Genomic DNA, 21,122 nt, shown 5'->3' with positions numbered 1-21,122 from the left:
AAACATATGTACATCTTATATTTGAGAAATATGTGACAACATGATGAGTAAGTATATATTCAAACAAAAAGTCATATTTAGGCTAAATGATGATATAAAATGTATTAATTTTTGTCCATTTATATAATACCTCATAACAATTTGAATATTATGCTTAAGTCAGCAAAAAATAACTAATTAGAAACTACATGGGCTCAATTTTATGGATTGTTGAAATCTTAATTCTTTATATATTTAAATAAGAAGGCTAAATGACGATCCAATTGAACTAATTTTTATCCTTCTAAAAAATATCTTAGAGCAACCATTTGAATATTATGTTATTGAGTCATTGTGCAATAAGTAATTAGAAAGATTTGTTCAATGTTATGGATAGAGGAAACTTGTGTTCAAAGTAATTAGATGTTAGCTTGATCATTAATTAAACAAATTGAGAAATTTAGAAGTTAGTCACATCCATAATATTGACCTCAGCTCAAATTTTTTTTTATAATTTTGAACTAAACTACGATAAATCAAAATGAGGATTGAATTCAAGCTATTAATAAAAAAATATAGAATTGAGAAAAAATAATGATAAAATAAGTATATGTGTGTCATTTATACACTAAATTATTATATTGAAAACAAAAGAAAAATGAATATCTGGTGTTTGTGCATATATATGCACAAAACACACAAATAGAAACAATCTAATTACATAGATGTTGACATTTTGATCCTTTGAGACAATATGCAATAGCATGATGAATAAGCATATATTCAAACAAGAGTCGTCTTTACTTTATATAATCATGAATCAAATCCCTTCACTCACGATCATCAAAAAGGCTGAGATTAGAATCCTTGTGAATGATGTAATTAAGACACTTATCTCACGCTTACCAATCAAACTACTACACTTTAACAAATAATCACAATCCTTATGTTTGAGTTTTGTTCTTTAAATTGAAACCACATTAAATGTTGATTTACTTTTCTAAAAACTTAAACTAAATATTGTACATTACATTCAAACTAAACTTATCATTTGTTTATTGTAACCATGTAAACATGATCCAATTGGTAAATCAATCAAATTGAAATCATTATAGTAGTCAAATCATACATCCAAAGATTCAAATATTTCTAAACAATATAATTAAAATATGTACCATCACCCTTACCAATCAAACTACAAAACTTTAACCAAAAATTGCAATTCTTACCTTCCATTTTTTTTTCTCCCAAAATCGAACCATATTCAATGTCTGATTTACTTGTTCTTTTTCCCCCAAAAGCTTAAAGAAACATTCCACTCAAAGGAAAATTATTGTTTGTTTATTTTAACCGTGTACAAGTGATGCAATTTATCCATCAATCAATTCTGGTTCTATACTATTACGAAAATACATAGATGAGTGGAGGGAATATAGAAGGAAGGTAAGGAAAGGAAAGGACTAATTATCTCATGTGAAATGAGAGGCGTATGATATTCCAACAGAGAAGCATTATTATATGAAACGTGTGAAGAAAGACGTCATCTGCTGATGTTGTGGTCATGACGAGTGATAGAGAGTCCAAAACAGTCCGTATCATGGCCGGAGTATCTCTAGTTGCTCTTCAAACTCCATTCACATTCACATGCAACTCTTGGATCCTTCTGAGAAAGACATAAATGCCTTTTGACGTTTGATCAGGCTAAGACTTCTCTCTCTCTTTTCTATAGCCCCATTCACACCTTCAACATATCTTCTAATCTTTTGTCAACACCACATCATGAAGACCACTCCATGGATTGAACTAACGCGGTGGAGTTTACTATTGCCATTTTTAATCTCATACTTTTTATTTTTTAGTCAGATTTTGAAAAATATGGTTATTATATTTGAAGGGATTGAATTTAATTGATTAAACTACTATGTTTTGTCATCTATAATCTACATTCAAATCTTAAAAGAGTGTCTAATATGGAGTGTAAATTGTAATTTTCAGTCATTCATAGTTGGCCTTCCATGATATAAACATATATTTCAGAATATTTAATCCCCCCAACTTTCAAAATCTTGAATGTCTTGCTTTCGGTCACTTTTCCTAAAATATAGTCATTATCTTGTCACTGCGCATCTTGAAAAATTTAAGTAAAGTAATCAAGAATATGTAATTAAGATTATCTTTAGATCAATAACATATTAAAAAGTTATAAAGGTGGCACATGAGATTCTTGTAATGGCACATGAGATTCATTACAAGATTATTTGGCATTAGTTGAGTCTCAATTTCTTTAGAATTGCATGTGTTCTTGGTATTTACAGCTCTCAAAATCTTTTAGTAAATGTTGGTTAGATATTGGTGTTCACACATTTTCAATAGCTTTGGTAAAAAAATTGTTCCTCAAATTGACAAGATTTTCTTTATTGAAAACCAATGATAGAACAAAATAAACTTTGCAATTTGTTAATAGCTAGAGTTTTAATGTGTTGAAAATCAAAGGAAAATAAACAATGAAAATGCCAAATCAATTAGTCAAATTTAAATAATTGTACACATAAAATAAAATAGATTATAACAACAATTTATATGAAAAAAATTAAAAATAAAATGCAATACTAAAATAAGAAATTATAAGATTAAAATTACTTTGCACACAAATTGTCATCATTCTCCAAAAAGAGCAAAGTCCAATAATAATCTATGAGATCTATAAAATTGCTTTAAAAACATTGCATAATGCACACAATTATAATATATAAAAGAGACGACTTTTCAACACCCCTCCATGGCCATTTATATTCTAGTTCTAAATTTTCCACATGTTTTCAAACAACAGAATACATTAATTCCAACTATGCACTTTTTGGAATAAGTAAAATGTTTGTGCAAACTAGCTAACATGAAACACTAAAAATATACAACATAATTCAAAAAAAATTGAGGCTCATATGACTATCATATTAACTTCATTAATTAAACTTTTCAACCTCTTATACCTTTAACTGAGACATTTTTGGAAATGTAGAGAATGCTAGGTGATTGAGAGAAGGGGGAGGGTGAATCAGGAACCAATAAAACTTTAACTTCAATTCACCAATTAACCCCTCATAAACTAATATGATCTAATTGCATGCATGAAAGACTAAAAGAAATAAAACATTCATAGCACTTAACACAATTTTTGGTAACCCAGAAACGTTCCAAATAGAAAGTAAAACTAGGGTGGGGATGATACCCACAAGCTTTAGTATTACAATATAAAGTTGTCCTGTTACTTGGCTTACAAATGATCACTTCTAATGATATGCCCTGTTAGGAGCAATATGGACTATTAGGTCCAACTTGTAAAAGGATTTATAGAATATAATGAAGTATGTACTCAGTTAAGAGATTATGCATAAGACTCTTAAGTCCACCTTGTTAGAGGATTTGACTAATGCACTTGTTAGGATGAATCGGTAGCTGATCTCTACTCTGCAACTTGGTTTGTTGAATGAGATTCCTTTGATGTAGAATTATCATCTTAATGTGATGGATGAGACTCTATTTTTCCTTATACTGCTTGTAGCCTTCAAAATTGCATGTTCTTCATATTTCATACTCATTTGGATATGACAAGATATCCCTTATTTATACCAATCCAAATAATCACCTTCTGAAGTTGGCTACAATACCATATTAAACAATCTTCACCTAGTTGGCTCAATGCTAACACTCAGGTTTAAAAGTCCACTCGGGTGATATTCTGATACTCGGCAACATAGTGAACTTAGCAATCTATGGCACTCGGCTGGCACTAGTGCTCAGTCCACATTGATCACTCATGAGTTGACATGTACTTAGTTAACACTAATGATTTGACAAACATTGAAGAGCTTGGTTGATATTGCAACAACTTGGTTACTATTGCAACTTGCTTAACACTAATATCTGCTCTACTTGGTTAACATTGGCTTGCTACTCTTCTTGGTTAATACTCCATGCTCGATTGACACTGTGTGCAAGGTTTACTCGGTAGTGCTCAGTGACAATGTAACCAACCAAATGATTAAGTGTTTTGGCACTAATTAACAAATAGTCTGACCATAAGGTCAACAATCTCCCCCTTTGGCATTAGTGACAAAAAAACTTATCATACCAACATTTTTGAATGCTCAAAATGATGAGTCAAAACTCCCCCTATCAATGTACTTGGGTTTGTAGCTTGGTTTTGACTACTATGCTGATACTTGATTGACACTAAATCTATTTTTTATTTTTCAAAATTGTTTTTGTAGCTTTGAGCTATATACATAGATTCTTTCTTAAATTATATATATAACTATATTTCCCCTTTTGATTCCTCACATGCTATATTTCCCCCTTGTTTTTGACACAAATGCCAAAAATGCATATTTAAAAGGTAATACCAAAATGTGAGAGGAAATTACTATGTATCTTCAAAATTAGAGACATGGTTTTGTCCCAATTTTCTTGCAAAAATTTATAACTATGCAAAGCTATCTGAACTTCAACTCATAAATCCATCATACAAACAACATTAGAGTGGTTGTTGTCATGGATTAATGTCTTTGCATGAACAATGTGTTTTTGCATTACATCCATGTTTGGAATTATCAAACTTTGAATTTCTAATAGTGTAACCCTAATTCTTGCTTCTTCTCTCAATAATTCTGCCTACAACTCAGTTAAATACTTGACCTTGAAAAAATATGCTAACCTAGTGCTAGGGTCAAGTGACAACTAGTTTTGACTTGCCTTTAGATCAATATCAATCTTTCAGAACTTGTCTCTGATTCCCTTGGTAAAATTTGTTGTATCGCTTAATTTTACAAATAAGGAAACACCATTATTAACAGTGCTTGGGTTCAGCATAATGACATTGATCAATGTTTTCAGGGCTAGACATGTCCAACTAAGGATGTTAATATTGGTTTTCTTTGGAAGATTTCTCTCCCTCATCTCTGGTGGGGTATCTGGAAGGAGAGGAATAATAGAATTTTCATAAATAAGGAGACTCCAGATTGGGTTTCAAGTCAAAATATTATTAGATCTATTTAAAAGAGAACTTCAAATATTAGAGAAAAATGTCTCATGAGATTCAAATAAGTAATCCTATGAATGCTAAAGGTGCTATAACAAAATAGAATGATTAGAGACAAAATTTAAAGTGGAGATCTCCACCTATGGGTTGGATTAAAGGTAATTTTGATGGCTCTACTAAAGCAAATCTAGGAAAAGCTGGATGTGGAGGTGTTTTGAGAGACCACTACAGTAGCGTTGTGGATGCTATTGCAATACCTATAGGCAAGTCTACTAGTCATAAAGTAGAGGCAACAACTACTTTGTTCACTATTAGGATGGCAGTGGAATTTGGTTTTCAGAATCTTTGGTTGGAAGGAGACTCTCTTAATATTATTAACATGTTTAATAACAAGAGTCTAATTACTTGGATTATTGAGGGAAGTGCAATGGAAATAAAAGACCTTATGAATAAATTTGATAATATTTGTATCTCTCATATTTTTCGAGAGGGCAAAAAAGATGCTAACTGGATTGTGAATCAAGCGATCTATAGGGAATCAAAGTTGAGTTTGTGAGATGACCTGAGAAAGAAAGTGAAGCTGACATAAATTGTTAACTATGATATGACACATGCTAATGAAGGAAAGATCACACAAGATTGAGAAATTTATTAAGGGAAGTGTTGGGTTTGTGGTAGATTTTTTGAGTATCCCTAGGTGGTACTTTTGTATAATTATGGATTGTACTTGGCACACATGCAAGGTTAAAGGTTTCTTAGAGATCAATAACACCTTACTTTTTCTTTTTGGTTATCATTTATCAGTCTAGTTGCAGGCGTAGAGCTACATACGAGATGGAAGGGGAACCAAGAAAGCAAGATCCGAATAATTGCAAAGAATGGAAGGCAAATTAGAATGTTTGGGATATTCTGAAAAGGGGAAAGTCACGGCTTATATTGAGAAACTTCAAGGTATAAGCCCCACATTATAGAGTCCTTCAAAAATTGGATTGAAGATAGGGTTAACACTACATGGGGTCACTATGAAGTTATCGGAGGATTTCATCATTAAGATTATGGGTCTTCCAATGGAGGGTCTCAAATTTAGCAAGGAAACCAACACTAGTAAATTTGAACTCAATTTTCAATGAATTTTGGTCAAATTTTTTATCCAGGTTCAAAATTTTGACCAAGCCATTCGTGGTAATTTTGACCAATATATTCATCAAAAAAAAAAAATTTTTGCTAGCTCTGATTTGTCATTGTTGGCCGAAATTTTCACCAATGTTTGGTTGAAATTTTTTAGAATTGGTGAAAATTTTGACTAATTCTTGGTAGAAAACTATCAAGAATTGGTTGAAATTTCCACCAATGTTTGGTCGAATTTTTTTTATAATTGGTCAAAATTTTGACCAAGTCTTGGTAGAAAACTATCAAGAATTGGTCAAAATTTCCACCAATGTTTGGTCAATTTATTTTTTAATGTTATATCAAGAAATTGTTTCTTATCCAAGCCATTTAATTTGCAACCTTTTAAATCTCAGCAAAGATAAAGTTGGAGCAGAAAAAAAATTTCTTCTCAAAGGTGTCCTCTAATTGTAAAGCGTCCATTCCATTATTTGTTCAATAAACAAGACATATCTAGTTCAACAAATAATGGAATGGACACTTTACAATCAAAGGACATCTTTGAGAAGAAAAATAATCTTGATCCAACTTTATCTTTATAGAGATTTAAAAGGTTGCAAATTAAATGGCTTGGATAAGAAACAATTTCTTGATACAACATGGAACAAATGGACATTTATGCATAGGGCACCATATGTGAGTAATGCAGATGCAACTGAATTTTTTGGGGTCAAAGCCACCAATTAATATAAGGTTTCTAATCTCCACAAGGTCAACATTGTGGTTTTAAGGGTTGTGGAGAGGACACTTCTTCATTGTCTGCTTCATCATTGATTAACTTGCACCACAACTTGATTCACAAACATATCCAAATATTTGTCTTACAAAATCAAATATTGCATTTGTAAATCATTCAATCTATAAAGAGATGAATAAAAAACATATCAAACTTCTTGCCATCCTAAATTTGATTCTGTTATTCCAAGAGCATTATTGATATTACTGAAATTGACATATCAAATATAATTGTTTGCATAAATTTATCTCCATTATCTAAAGTAGTCCAGATATAAGGTTTATATAGTTGACATTTGTTTGATCTAGATAACATTCACAAGTGGTAAATAGTTAACCTCTCATATGGGAGTCTTGGGTTTGAGTCTCCTTGAACTTAACACATGATAATAATTAATTTCAACAACTAATAAAGTAATGAATAAACTAGACTTCAGCCCATTACCTATAAAAAAAAAAATTGTTTATATTATGACAAGTGAGGATATAGGACAAGTGCTAAATTTCTTCAATTGTTTTACCTACCTGCCTATCCACCTAAAGTATAAAATAATTACAAGGATGCATAGTTATGGCTACAACAAGTTGGAAAGAAATAAAGTGTATTAATATTTGATGATGTTGAAATTCTTCTTACTAAGGACATGAAGAGGAAGAATCATGAAACTTCATTGGGAGACACTTTCATAAACAACAAAGGGGGTAGATCATAGGGAGGTAATCATTACTAGGGAGGAATGTTTAGATGATTTTTGGACTTCACATTCAACAATAACCACATTATCTATCATCCTGAATCCATTTATAGAGTGTCACAATGTCTATATAAAGTGTCACAATGTATATATAGAATGTCAAAATGTCTATGACCTTACTTATTTCTGAGAGTTTATTTTCAACACTATGAACTGTGGAAGCTTCCCATGCTATTCACACTATAAAAATTACAAAATATAATGTTCAATCATAAATGAAAGTATTAAGTACTCACTTTTTCAATTCAAAGGCCTTAGCCATAGGAAAGATTTGGTCATGTTCTCCCCACACAATCAAAATGTCCTACAAAACACCCAATCATCAGTCCTTGAATACAACTTTGGATAAAAGGCATTCAGGTAGGAGAAAAAAAGGCCATGAAAATTAAAACATCATGCATAAGAAACAAGCAAGTAGGCAATGCCTTCTGAAGAACAGGAAGAGGTGGGGCAAGTTCAGTGTCAATAACAAGGCCTTTCAATAGCTCTTCTTTCTCTACTCTATTTTTCACATACAAATTCTATAGCCTAGTCCAAAACGTGGAAAATTTAGTGTTATGGCTCTAAATCAATAATTTTCAGTCTTCTAAAATATAAAATAGTAGTAAACTAAGAATGCAAGCTTGCTTGAATTTGTATATAATTCAGAAATTATGTTTCTCCTTACTCTTCTTACCCAACAAAGGTGTTGAATGAGTTATATTAGGTATGTTAGAAGACTTTAAGGGCTTCATTAAATCAATAGGTGGCTTGGGAAACTCATATAGTGTGGTTTTGTGGGGTGGAGATAGATTAGGAGGTGAGACATTGGGAGAGAAGTGTGGTGGATGACCATGATGAGATATTGAGGAACAAAGGATAGGGCCACATTTGAATGAATACTATATATACTTAGATGTCAACAGGCCACTACTAGGTATACTTGACTGATTAAACCACAACTTTCCTGTCAATGGACCAAAAACAACATGTCATTTGATTCTCTTAGAATTTGAAGCATCAAGAATGTTAAACCTTACCATAGGTATCCTTTCAACTAAAGCTAGCATAGGAAATGTATTTTCTTGAATGCCTATATTTGGTTATTCCTTGTGTAAATCAATTGTCAATAGCATAGGACACACACACACAAATAGATCATGCAAACAATAGTCCACAGAAGAACCTCCCAAAATAAACAATCATGAAAGGGAGGGTAAAAATCTTCAATTTAAAAAAAAAAAATTAAACTTCTTTTTTTAATTCATATAGAATAATCACTACCATATCATATAACATTTAAATTGTACTACACAATAAAATATGACAATTGTTGTCTCTACCCTTGCTCATTATATTCATTGACAAGAAGATAACATAAACAATATAAGAATAGGAAAAAGAAAGCTTTAGACAGGCAACAACATTTGCAATTTAGAGCTTAATAGTACATCTTTTATTTTAAATAAAACAAGCAATCTCAACAAGTTAACATCACTACTCAAGGGCCAAAAAATAAAGAAAAACAACATGAACTTATCACAAGTACATTTGGAATCAATGATTTAAGTGGGCATACCAAGCTAAGAATCTGGTGGACACAACACCTGATGCAAAAACAATGTTGATTTAAGGATCCATTGGGATAAGACACATATTCTTCTAGGCCTTCTTGGCTTGGACAACAACATAAAGCTCCCATACTCCTTTGATATTTTATGAGCTTCGAATTGAAAACCTACAAAATACTAGTTCATCATGTCCTCTTCATACCATACAAAGTCTTTACACTAAAAAGTTATTATTGTTTCCTACACACAATGAAAATTTTGAACAAAATTAAAACTCCAAAATATTCTATATAAGCATTCAATTTGGGCAATTCTTTTTCAAAGTAGTGGGCTTATCAATTTTCACATAGTTCCAATACTGTCCATAGTCTGAGTGAAGGTAAAATGTTAACATAACTCTTAAATACCTAATAAGTTATAACACCAAATGATAGTAACCCTTCCAAGTTCTAATGACAATCAAAACCAAACACTCCTAGCTATTTTGTTCACAATACCTCAAAAAATGTTAAGCCACCAACACAAGGAGATAAAGTTTTAGGAAACAAAATTTTGAATTCAATAACAACAAACAAACTTTAATCCAAAGCATTATCACTGCATGTTGTTCAAGAGAAAATATGTATAGCTTAATCTCTCACACATTCTTCCAGCTTGATTCAAGTTATACCATCAAATTAAACTTTATTAGGTTAAAATTACTCTAAATAAATATCAGGTGTACAAGTAGAGTTGTAAGTCTAATTCAGTGAATCAAAGGGCAAATAATATATGCTTGCATTGTATTGTGCACAAGATGGTCCGAATTATTAAAACCTTAGACAAGATATTTTACTTCCTTGGCTTGAAAGGTTTGGTTCTTCAATATGCATCTAATAGAAGCTTAGAAAAGTGTTTGTACCCTAAAACAGATAATCAAAATGCTTGTCAATTGGGATTAAGTGAATGTTTGAGCATTGCCACAGACATAGCACATGGCATAGAATATCTTCATTATGATTGTCTTCTGTAGCTTGTTCACTATGATTTGAAACCAAATAATGTGCTCCTAGATGCCAACATGATAGCCCTTATGAATGATTTTGGTATATCCAATTTAATTGCTACAAACCCCATAGATTCACTAAGTATAGAAACATTTGCACTTAGAGGATCTATAGGTGTATTGCTCCAGGTAAATATTTTCTTGAGTATCTTTTATATTGGCATTGTCATTTTCCTTAATATATTCTCGTGAATAAATTTATTTGTAGAGTATGGGTTGGGTGGGAATGTTTTTGCGAACAGAGATGTTAATATTTTTGGAATCCTGATATTTGAGATGGTTGCAAACCAATATAAAGGATTAATTGATGCAACATTTTGTGAAGTGCATAAATAAAGACTTAAAACAATGGCATTGATTAACTTGCAACAAAAATGGATCTTCATTCATCAGATGGAACCTATCGAAGGACTACACCACAACAAAACAAATATAGCAGTCAAAATTACTAGATAATTCTTACTTTGAAAACGTGAAATGTTTACACGAAAAAATTAGGAATAAAAGTCATACTCTAGGCACATGAATTTCAAAATGTATTGTTGTATATTCAAAAACCAATATAGAAAATGATGTGGAACATTTAAAATACCAAATCATCTTGCCATTCTAAATAAACATGTTGATACTTACTTGAAAATTAAAAACATTGATATTTAGTTGAAAATTTAAAATGCTAATGTTTGATGTGCATTACATCCTATGTTTTTTTTTAGAGCAGGAAAATACTTATAGTGCATAGAAAAGAAATAGGGAAACAACTTTACCAGTAGGGATACTAGTTCAAGGCCAATTTTTAAGGGACAACTATTAAAAAGATAGGAGAGTTTAGAGATGGTTACAAAGAATTTTGGTTTGCTTTATAGTAGTGAATCACCAAGAGAATGACCTTCAATGAGAGACATGGCCAGGACATTGGAGAACCTCAAGGAATCATTGATAGGAGGTCCAACAACTTCTAATTTAACACCAACTATATCAGAGCTCATATGCAATACCAATGTCACATAACCATTGGCCTTTCATAGTCAAAGTTCTTCATTTTACCTTATGACTTTCCTTGAAACATCTGTATCGAGTTAATCTACATGAAAAATCACATATTAAAATTTTATTTCTAAAACTATCACAAGAAATGCATTAGTATTTGTTAAACATAATTAAATCAAATGCTTAAGAGAAATTTTCACGAACCATCAAGAATTTAAAAAAGTAAAATCCTTTTTATCCCAAATATTTCCATAAATAATGTGTATATGACAACTACAAAAAGCTTTATTTATGAATGAAGCAACTAGCAATGTGAGATGGCAGAATTATATATATTAAATTCAATTGCATATCTTGGATTAAAGAGCAAAGGGAATTGTTACATTAAGTACCATGATAGATTCAAAAAGAAAAACAACATCAAAAATACCTTTATTCTTGTGGCATTCCAGAATGAATGTAGATTGATGGAAAGTTGCACTCCACAAGAAGCTTGTTTAGCTCTGCACCTCTGTTAACACTCTTGAAAAATATCACAACTTGATTGAAGTATAGTGCATCAAGCAGATCATTTAGCTTCTTGTTCTTCTCCAGCTCACTTAGTTTGATGTAGTGCTAGAAGAATCTCAAGACATAAATACTAGACACAACAAAAGAGAGAACGCTTTACTATTTTATTAGACATTATTAAACTCAAATAAATTCAATACCTAAACTAAACCTTGAAGCATCAATTTTGCCTCATCATCTATGTATATCTCCATAAGTTGTAAACATAAACAAACATATGTAAAATTAGGTGGTGTGATCACCATCAAGAGCCAACAGTGCCACAATAATCCCCTCATTGATCCAAGGAGCACATGTTGAACAAAAAGTACTAAACAGGTTCTACTAGTAGCTTCATGGTCCAATATACCACCCCTGAGTTCTAAATTGAATACTTTGCTATATCATTGAGTTAATCATTTGAATTGTTGTTACAAAATTAGTAATATAGGCCACATGTAACCCATGTCTCCACCATGTATAATGAACGAATGTTAGCCACCATAGAAAATGCAGCTCTACACTACCTCTAAGGCAGCTCCATTCTTGCGAATGCAAAGAAAAGGATTTCAGTAACATGCAATCCCAACATTGGAATTACAACAAAGCTATGACAATCCAATATTGATGACTGGTGATGTGAAAGCAGAGGAAAACAAGGGCTTGGCTAATAAATACAAAACTTTAGGGAAACATGAATTGCCTTTGCAAATGTGTGCTACCAAATTATGGCAAAAATATGAATCACCATTGCAAGGGTTAACTAAACATCTTAAGATCAATGCTACAAAAATAAGAATAACTAGTATTCTACCTAAATAAAGCCAATTTAAACCAACCAGCTAGTTTCCCCAATCATTAAAGTAATATTTAGTGTAGGATTAAACACGTGAACTTATACATAAGATATTACATCTTGCATGAATTTCTTGCAAATGGGCCAAATCTCCTTGCTCAGAGTGGTAGAGAACATCATAACTTTCTTGTCATGAGGGGTCATCTTGAAAATCTCCTGGACATCTCTCTGCACATCTACAACATTAAAAAAATAAAAAAAAATACTAAATAGACTATGTAATCAAAATCTATTTAAAAAGATATCTATTGGCATACCAAGTGATTCCAACATTCTATCACACTCATCAAGGATAAAATGTCTGACATTTTTGAGACTCAAATCTTCTTCCCTTGCTAGAGCAAGTATCCTTCCAGGAGTACCCACCACTATGTGTGGACACTCATTTTTTAGCAATGCTTTATTGATTTTAATGTTTACCCCTCCATAGAATACAACCACCTTCAAGTCTATTAAATAAGTGATAAATCTCTCAAATTCATGGCATATCTGCAATATAAAATAGAACTGGTAAGAAACCATTATTAATGGCAATAACTAAGTATAAAGTAACCACAAAAGCCTAGTTATCAAAGAAAAAATTCCACTATATCAATCCATAAATTGAAAGATTTGATATGTCAATTCTCAAGTATGACACAAGACAAGAGTTACAACTTTCCTAGGAACAGGTTCAATTTGTTATAGTGTAGAAAGAACAAAAACTATGGTCTTTCCCATTCCATACTTAGCCTAGCAAATCACATCCATCCCTAGGATGGCTTGGGGAATACATTCATGTTGTACTGATAGAATCAAACAAAATAAAGTGATATATCAGTTAGGACATTCACAATTGGGCTGATTTCAAAATAGTTTAAGATAGCCATGATTATGCTCCAACTTTAGAGGCATGATGCAAGTAAATTACCTACAGAACATTTACATGAAGTTATTAAAGAGACTATTTCAACAAAAATTATAAGTACTTAGTAATCAATCAATGAGCACCATAATAATTACATCATCTTCAATCAAACAAATAACATTTTGATACATCTCACTGTCATTTTGGGATTGAATTCAAATTCCAATTCCTTCCGTGGTCAAGATAAAAATTTGGACATAACTTACATGAAACACAAATTTCAAGTATTGAAAAAATTGGTTCATATGTTACCATTAATTAGCATATGTAGTAAAACATGTATGAATCAATTTAAGAGTCTCTATAATCAAGTTTATAAATCTATGATCACATCAAAAATATGTGATTGAGACTTAATTAGAGTTATATTTATATTCTATAGTACACTTTAGTAGTTTGAAATTGTAAGCTAATCAAATTCAAAGCCATGTATATTCATTATGTTAGCTTGACAAAGTACATCGTAATCTATATATACTTAATGAAATGCTATAAAACATGTAATAGTAGGAACACCTCTCATGCTATGCGGCTAAAAATGAACTATTTTCCTTGCTTGCCTTGATAATAATTCTTTTCTAAGCTCACAAACATGAGAGAAAGCGAAAAGCATGAATAAGAATTTAAAGATCATACTTATATAAATGAAACATTATGGTTTTCATTCTCCTTCTCCTTCCTTCAGTCATAGTGCAGGTATGCGACAACTTATTCAGCCATCTTCTACACAATGATGTGCCTTAGCTAAACTATGTATCCTAAAGGTGGCTTGCAATTCCACTTATTGTAGAACAAGGTCAAGTTCTCATTAACAATATTTGAAAAGAGTAAATAGCCAAAAAAAAACTACACAGAGGAAAAAATATTCCAAATAGTTATGCTTCTTAGAAGAAGAGTTTGAGATAGAGAAATATCATTTCTAGTAGCAATATACCTTTTGTATATTATATCTTATTCTGCCATATTTTACACAATGATATACCTCAGGTAAACCAATTGTGTATCCTAAAGACGGCTTGCAATTGTACTCATCCTAAAACAAAGTCAAGTTGTCATTAACGATACTTGAAGAGAGTGAATAGCCAAAACAAGAATACATAGAGGCAATGAAATTCCAAATAGGTTTGCTTCTACGAAGAAGAGTTAGAGATAGAGAAATAGCATCTCTAGAAGCAATGTACCTCCTATGATGAAAGCCGACCAAAGCTGGTTTTGATCCAAATGAATCCTCTAGCTTGACTAAGTACCCAAAGCATTATTGTGCAATGATAGATCCTTCAAACCAGTGCCACCTTGGTGAAACAAGTTGCAAATTCTATCTCACTTGAGAAGAAGTAATGCTCTTTCCTACAAATGTCATTGCCATAGAAAGTCTCAACAAAGTACATCTATTTTACTAAGAACAGATGTTGGCATCCACAAGACAAAAAACATATATACCATAATTTCTTGAATGATTGACTTCATCAAGGTGATACCTCTGTCTAATACCTTGCAAGATGTCAAGATAGTGCTTTGATGCTATTGTAAGGTCCCTTATTGAGACCTCCACTAATTTACACTACTATTCCCAAATAGGGTTTAGATCCCACACAAAAATGGCAATATAAAACATTCCGTACTAGGAGAATTCCAATTCCTAATTATCAATGCTCATCACTATGCATTTCAATTGCATTAACAAATAATTATTGATTCACAATACATATTCAGGCATTCAGTTCCCCATTGCACTCTTCATCACTAACCTTATGAAAGATGGGAAATTACTTTTCAGCGGGCCTTGGAAACCCTCTAAAAGTAGGCTCCCTCAAAGGATTTTTGGCACATATAAGCATTACCTATTTTAGGGCTATGTCCTCAAAGATTCATGATATACATCCATACTACTAGCTTAAAAGCTTCCTCCAATATGGTATTACTCCAACCCTTAAAAGCCAACCTATCCTCTTAACTATATTAGTGAGTGAACAAGGATTAGACTAAGTATAAATTAATAACTCATAAAATAAATGCACTTGGGGATAGCAACTTGTAATGTTTCTTATTAGGAGAGTGCCAATTAAAAATGATTAATTATGCAACACTATGTCTTAGACTAGATTAAGAAACAATCACTTATTTATAATACATACCTATGCCTTTAATCTTGTACAACCCTTTGTAATCCCCAATTTAATCCTGTATGACCCTTCGTAATCCCCAATTTTATGAAATTTGGAACATTACTTGTCCATGGGAATATTGGAACAAATTGTGAGTAGGAATGATTTAAATTTTAAATAAATATTGATGAGCTGTGATTCTACTCTATTAAATGATGAGGATCAATTTAAATAAATAATGAAGAAGCATGATCTAAATTTAAGGAATCGATTTTTATTTGGTGAATGAAGTGAGATGATTTAATTAATATAAATTGTTTCAATTTATCTATTTTTTGAGTCACACACTTTGGACTCTATAGCCATATAAAAAGGAACCTGCCCACTTCGTTTCGAATCATAAACTCAGTTAACTCAAGAAAATCAAATAAGGAGCAAAGTAAATGTATTTAGATAAGTGAACTAACCATTTAACAAGGCAAATTTGTGCACAATGTTGATCAATGTTCACGATCAGGTCTATAAACATTGAAACTAAGATTGCTCAATTATACAAGTCCAGATTTTGGTGTGAAGAAATCAGCTCTAAAGGCTGCAAGCTATAGGTGTGTGTTGAATTTGTAAAATTTGAAAGTAATCATGCCTTGTGAAAACTCAAAACATCTCCAGACTTGAGTTTCAAGCTAAGAGCTCTCATTTAAATGAGACAATGTATTAGATTTGTAAAGAAGTCACAAAGTATGTGTGGTCGAATTGCTTAAAGAGTCATTAAGAAGAGAAGAAAATAGACAAATCAGAATTGTTCATGATCTTGAATTTTGATTTCTTAAATAATAACTCCTATCAATTTAAAGAAATATAAAAAAAGAAAAAACCTAATGCAGGGTGTTGTATGGAAGGTTAAAGAATGGCGAGAGCTAATCGAGGAGAAGGCTCAAAGAAAAAGGAAAGGGCACCTAAAGATGAGATAAACTCAAGATAATGAAGTATTGTGCATCTCAAACATGATTTATGAGACATGCTCATAGAGACAAACTTTACATCCAAATGGAAGAACATTAATGACACCAAGCTTGCTCCCTATAACATGAATTTGATAAGAGATAGAATATTTCAACACAATCCATCACCATGGGCAAAGAAAATCTTGAAGAGTGGTATAGTCCATGTAGTTGCATTTCCTCCAGCCAGGCAATGGCCCAAGCTAATGGATGAATGTACTAGAAGATATGATATTAAAACAAGTAATTACTCCTAAAGGAAGTCTTGTGGTTGCAATCATACTTGATAGCATAAGGGATCCATTCAATATCTATAACATAGAGATGGCTTAATTAGAACATGAGAGTTTTTCATGAAAGAGTTTGAAAAAAAGAGAGGATGACTACATCACTCTTGTCAACAATGAATGGTTATAATCCAGGAAGCACAATACCAAGTTGTCAAATTTGACCAAGGCTAATTTTAAAGAAGATATCAAGACCTCATAATAACATTGAATAAAGCAATTGGAAGCTCACAAGTGGCACTATTCAAACCATGGACATGTTATTTAATCAAGAGTATCATTAATGCAAGTGAATGATTTGATTGGGTAACAATGATCAATGACAACTTAAATATACCAATAAGAACTACGATGAAATCAATGACATTTTACATGAGCTCGTGTATGATATACATGATTGTGTGAGTACACAAGTACAAAGGATTGGAATGTTTGGGCGTAATTGGAATTGGACCAAGACAATACATGATATATGATTATTATCCACAAATATAACCTCAAGATAGGGATGGGTTTAATATTGCAACAAAGCCTTTGCTATGCACAAAGTGAGAGTATTAAAGACACTCCTAACAAGATTATCAAGTTGAGTGGAGAAATTTTTGAAGAAGTATGGATCATGGTATGCTAAGTTTCCAAAATTCACCTACATCTAGGTATTAGAAAGTATAGTATGCCCAATCAAACTCCCAAGGTTTCTGCCAAATAGTTGTTGCTCAAGGAAGTTGCAAGGTAGTTATTTATAAATGACAAGAGTCAAAAGCATATGAACAGGCTTGGAATTGCATTTCCACATAGTTTTGACACCAGAGCTTGTCCATTGCTTCTAGTAGTAAGTAATAGAGAGAGAATTCAAGCATTTTTCTTTGGGGTTATAGGAAAGAAGATCTCATTTCAATCCATACTATCAAATTGAAATAGCCTATGGAGTTAGATACAAGCACTTGATGCATATTGAGGATCACTGATTGAATGCACCTGATGATCATGAAATGAAGAGATCATTTTCCAAGATGTCATTATAATTGATTTTCACAAACATCATATACTCTTCATTGTTGAAAGGAGAATATATTGCACAAATCTAGAAGGGCATATAAATGATATATTTAGATTCTTTCTACATTGATTATGATACATGGAATTAAAATCTCACTAGAATGTTGTAACCTTCAAATGGAAAATTGTGTGTCGATTCAGCTTGTCTGTGTATCGGATTCAAATTCCTCTAGCAGTTTCTTTGCAAGAACTATGTTTTTGTCAACATGATGAATTGTTCCTATAAAAAGATGGATCTTACCAAACAAAGAAAATAATTTAAACATAGAATCAAGTGCTACATGTCGATGCAATATTTCCATAGGAAGTGAAAGAAAAGGAAACATCTTTTGCCAATGAATCCTATTAAAGAAATATCCTCTAATTTTTTACGTAGTTTTCCTCTTCTAATTGATTCATGGTATTCTAAAAGGTATCAATCACTTTATGTTATACTCCAAATTCTAAAATCGTGGTCAACAATACTTGTCATGTTTTTCACAAAATGGGGTATATTTTTAATGTTTGTAAATGCAATGTTCATGTTAACATAGGCCTTTTTTATTCAATAATTTGCTCATATGTAATCAAGGAACTAACATATTATAGATACACGTCTTCAAACAATGATTTACAATGTAAAGTTTCCATTAAGGATACAAAGTTAGAACATCATTTCTCTTATTGAATGAAGAGGCATAAATTTCAAATAGATTTTGAATAAATATGTCTTTAGTCATTTACAATGTAAAGTTTCCATTTAGAAGACTAGAAAGTCAGAACATCATTCCACTTAGTTGAATGCACATCGTTCCAACAATTTTAACTTCAGAGGATGAACAAATCCTTGAAGATATGGTTATTATTTGATGTAAAAAATTCATTGCACTTTCATATAAGATAATTCTTTTAGTTTCAAGAGCTCTTAGTTGAATGAATAAGTAGTAATGATAAAAGTTAGACCTTAGATTTTCCATACAAAAAAGGTGGAGCCAACAAAACTGAAAAAAACTTTAAATAGGTAAAATCCTACCAGTAGCTATGAGCTAGAAATTAATATAAGTTCTAGTTTTCATGGCACTAGGTATTTTATAGATGTTGGGAGAGCATCATCTTGCAATGTGAAATCTATACAATTTTTTTGTTCACTTCATTTCTCAAGATGAAGCTGTCGGTAATCTTCTCATGCTGAAAGATAAGCTTCTAAAAAAGAACTATAATAGAATTTGAGAGAGAAGGAATCAGACACATAATTTTCCATTAAGAAAATAGTTAGGGGAACCAGTGTACAACAATGTGTATCACAAGTTAAAGGAATGAAGCATAGGAATTTTTGATTGCACACCCAGTTTTATTTTTTCAATAGTTGGGTTTGGTTTACTAGAACACTTCACTTCACTTGATATCCAGAACCCTTGTTAGGTTTAGGTTAGTTTTCTCTACTATTTAAAACTTCAGAGAAAATTGTATGGACAAGTCATTTTAAATTCTTTGCTACAGAAGATTATCTCCAAAAATATTTGGTTTCAGATTATTCCACAACTATACAACTTCCATCAAATACTTTTGTTTTAACTAGTCCAAGTGGACTTGGACATATTTTCAAAGGTTATACAATGTCCATAATGTTTTGAGGGAACAAATAATAGTAAATGGCCATAAAAGGCTACGGTGCTGCCAATGCCATGGCCAACCTATAAAATTCACATATTTCAAGTAAGAACAAACTTGCAAATTCTAAAAATGCACCTAAAGTTCAATCTATATTTGCTAGACAACAGAAAAACAAACAAACAAACAAATGAGTTGAATCAGTAATCAATTTTAGCATAAAAAAATTAAATTAGAACCCATGAAGAAGTTAACCTTTTCCTTTATGTACCCTAAATTATTTTGGCTTGGGGTTGTGATGTAAAGGTAAGAGAAGAATGACCCAAGTTTAAATTCTCAAAATGCAAAAAATGGACTAACAACACCTGAAGACATGTAACAAGGTTGTAGTTTAATCATGATGGGGTATATCATAGAAAGCACCATGTTTACTAATCTTAAAAATGTGGTCAAGACATACCCACCTTGTATTTAAGGTTTGTCGTAACCAAAACCAAAGTTCACACTAGAAAGGAAACAAATGAATAGATTCTAACATTTTTTAGAAACAAAAATAGGATGGGAACTATCTAGTGGTATGAGTTTAGGTATTAAAAACATCTCAAATTTCATGATGAAAAGCCAGGTTTAAATCCCAAGAGACAAAATAAACTACTAAAAGGAAGGAAAATGGGTCATCATTCTGACTAGGTACAGTGCATCCCAATAGAAACATGGCTAGGTTTAAGTGTCATACGAAAGAAATCTTGTAGCTCATATCAATTAAATTAAATGAGGAGAATTAAGTAAACAAAAAAGAAAGACTTAAATAAAAGCAGAGCTAACCTTACAAGTAGTGAACTTGACACTACAGTATTTTAGGTCTTTAGCAAAGAGACTTTCTATAATGCTTACACTCTCAGAACAATAATAATTTTTCAAGAAACATAGTTATCATTATCTTAGTTTCTCCAATAGGTTCCTTTAATAACATTAAAAAGCTATATACTTATTTGTAAAACTAAATTATCTAACATATTCACCTCATTTTAGTGATAATCATGTACATGTTGCAAGCTTGTGCAATGGGAAACATCAAGGTATAGGAGACTCCTGAGCCTTCTTATACAATCCAACACCTCGATAATATTTGTGTAGGACAAATTCAAAACCTTGAGAAATTTCAACTTCCTAACACATTTTATCAATGCAGAGATGTTAGAGTGGTTGAAGTCCATTACTTGGAGCACTCTAGCATACTTTTAAATATTAATCCTCTCTGAAAACAAAGAATAAAAACTAAATTCATATCAAAAACACTATTTGATTTGGAAAGTATTAAATAAAAAAGAATATGCATGCGTAGACCAGAGGTTAGTATGTATATTTTATCTTAAGGTTTTAGTTTAAATTGAACAAATGTTCAGATCAATATGGTTGGTGTACACCATGAAATGAGTGAGAGGCGATGATGCTTACAAAATTTAATTGCATAAATTAGTCTTCAAACTTTTTTCCATAAAATTATTA

General features: G+C 31.6%; 1 pseudogene; it reads right to left on the bottom strand.

Moving 5' to 3' along the window:
• LOC149572969 (DEAD-box ATP-dependent RNA helicase 15-like) overlaps positions 1–13,441 on the bottom strand; it is a 104,164-nt pseudogene extending 90,723 nt beyond the window's left edge.
• Between the last annotated feature and the right edge of the window lie 7,681 nt (positions 13,442–21,122).

Source organism: Cupressus sempervirens, chromosome 2 (genome assembly GCF_028749045.1).
Source record: "Cupressus sempervirens isolate cs-2001-9-10 chromosome 2, ASM2874904v1, whole genome shotgun sequence".
Taxonomy (NCBI): Eukaryota; Viridiplantae; Streptophyta; class Pinopsida; order Cupressales; family Cupressaceae; genus Cupressus; species Cupressus sempervirens.
Note: the sequence above shows the minus strand (reverse complement) of the source record. Positions and strands in the feature narration are given on the sequence as shown.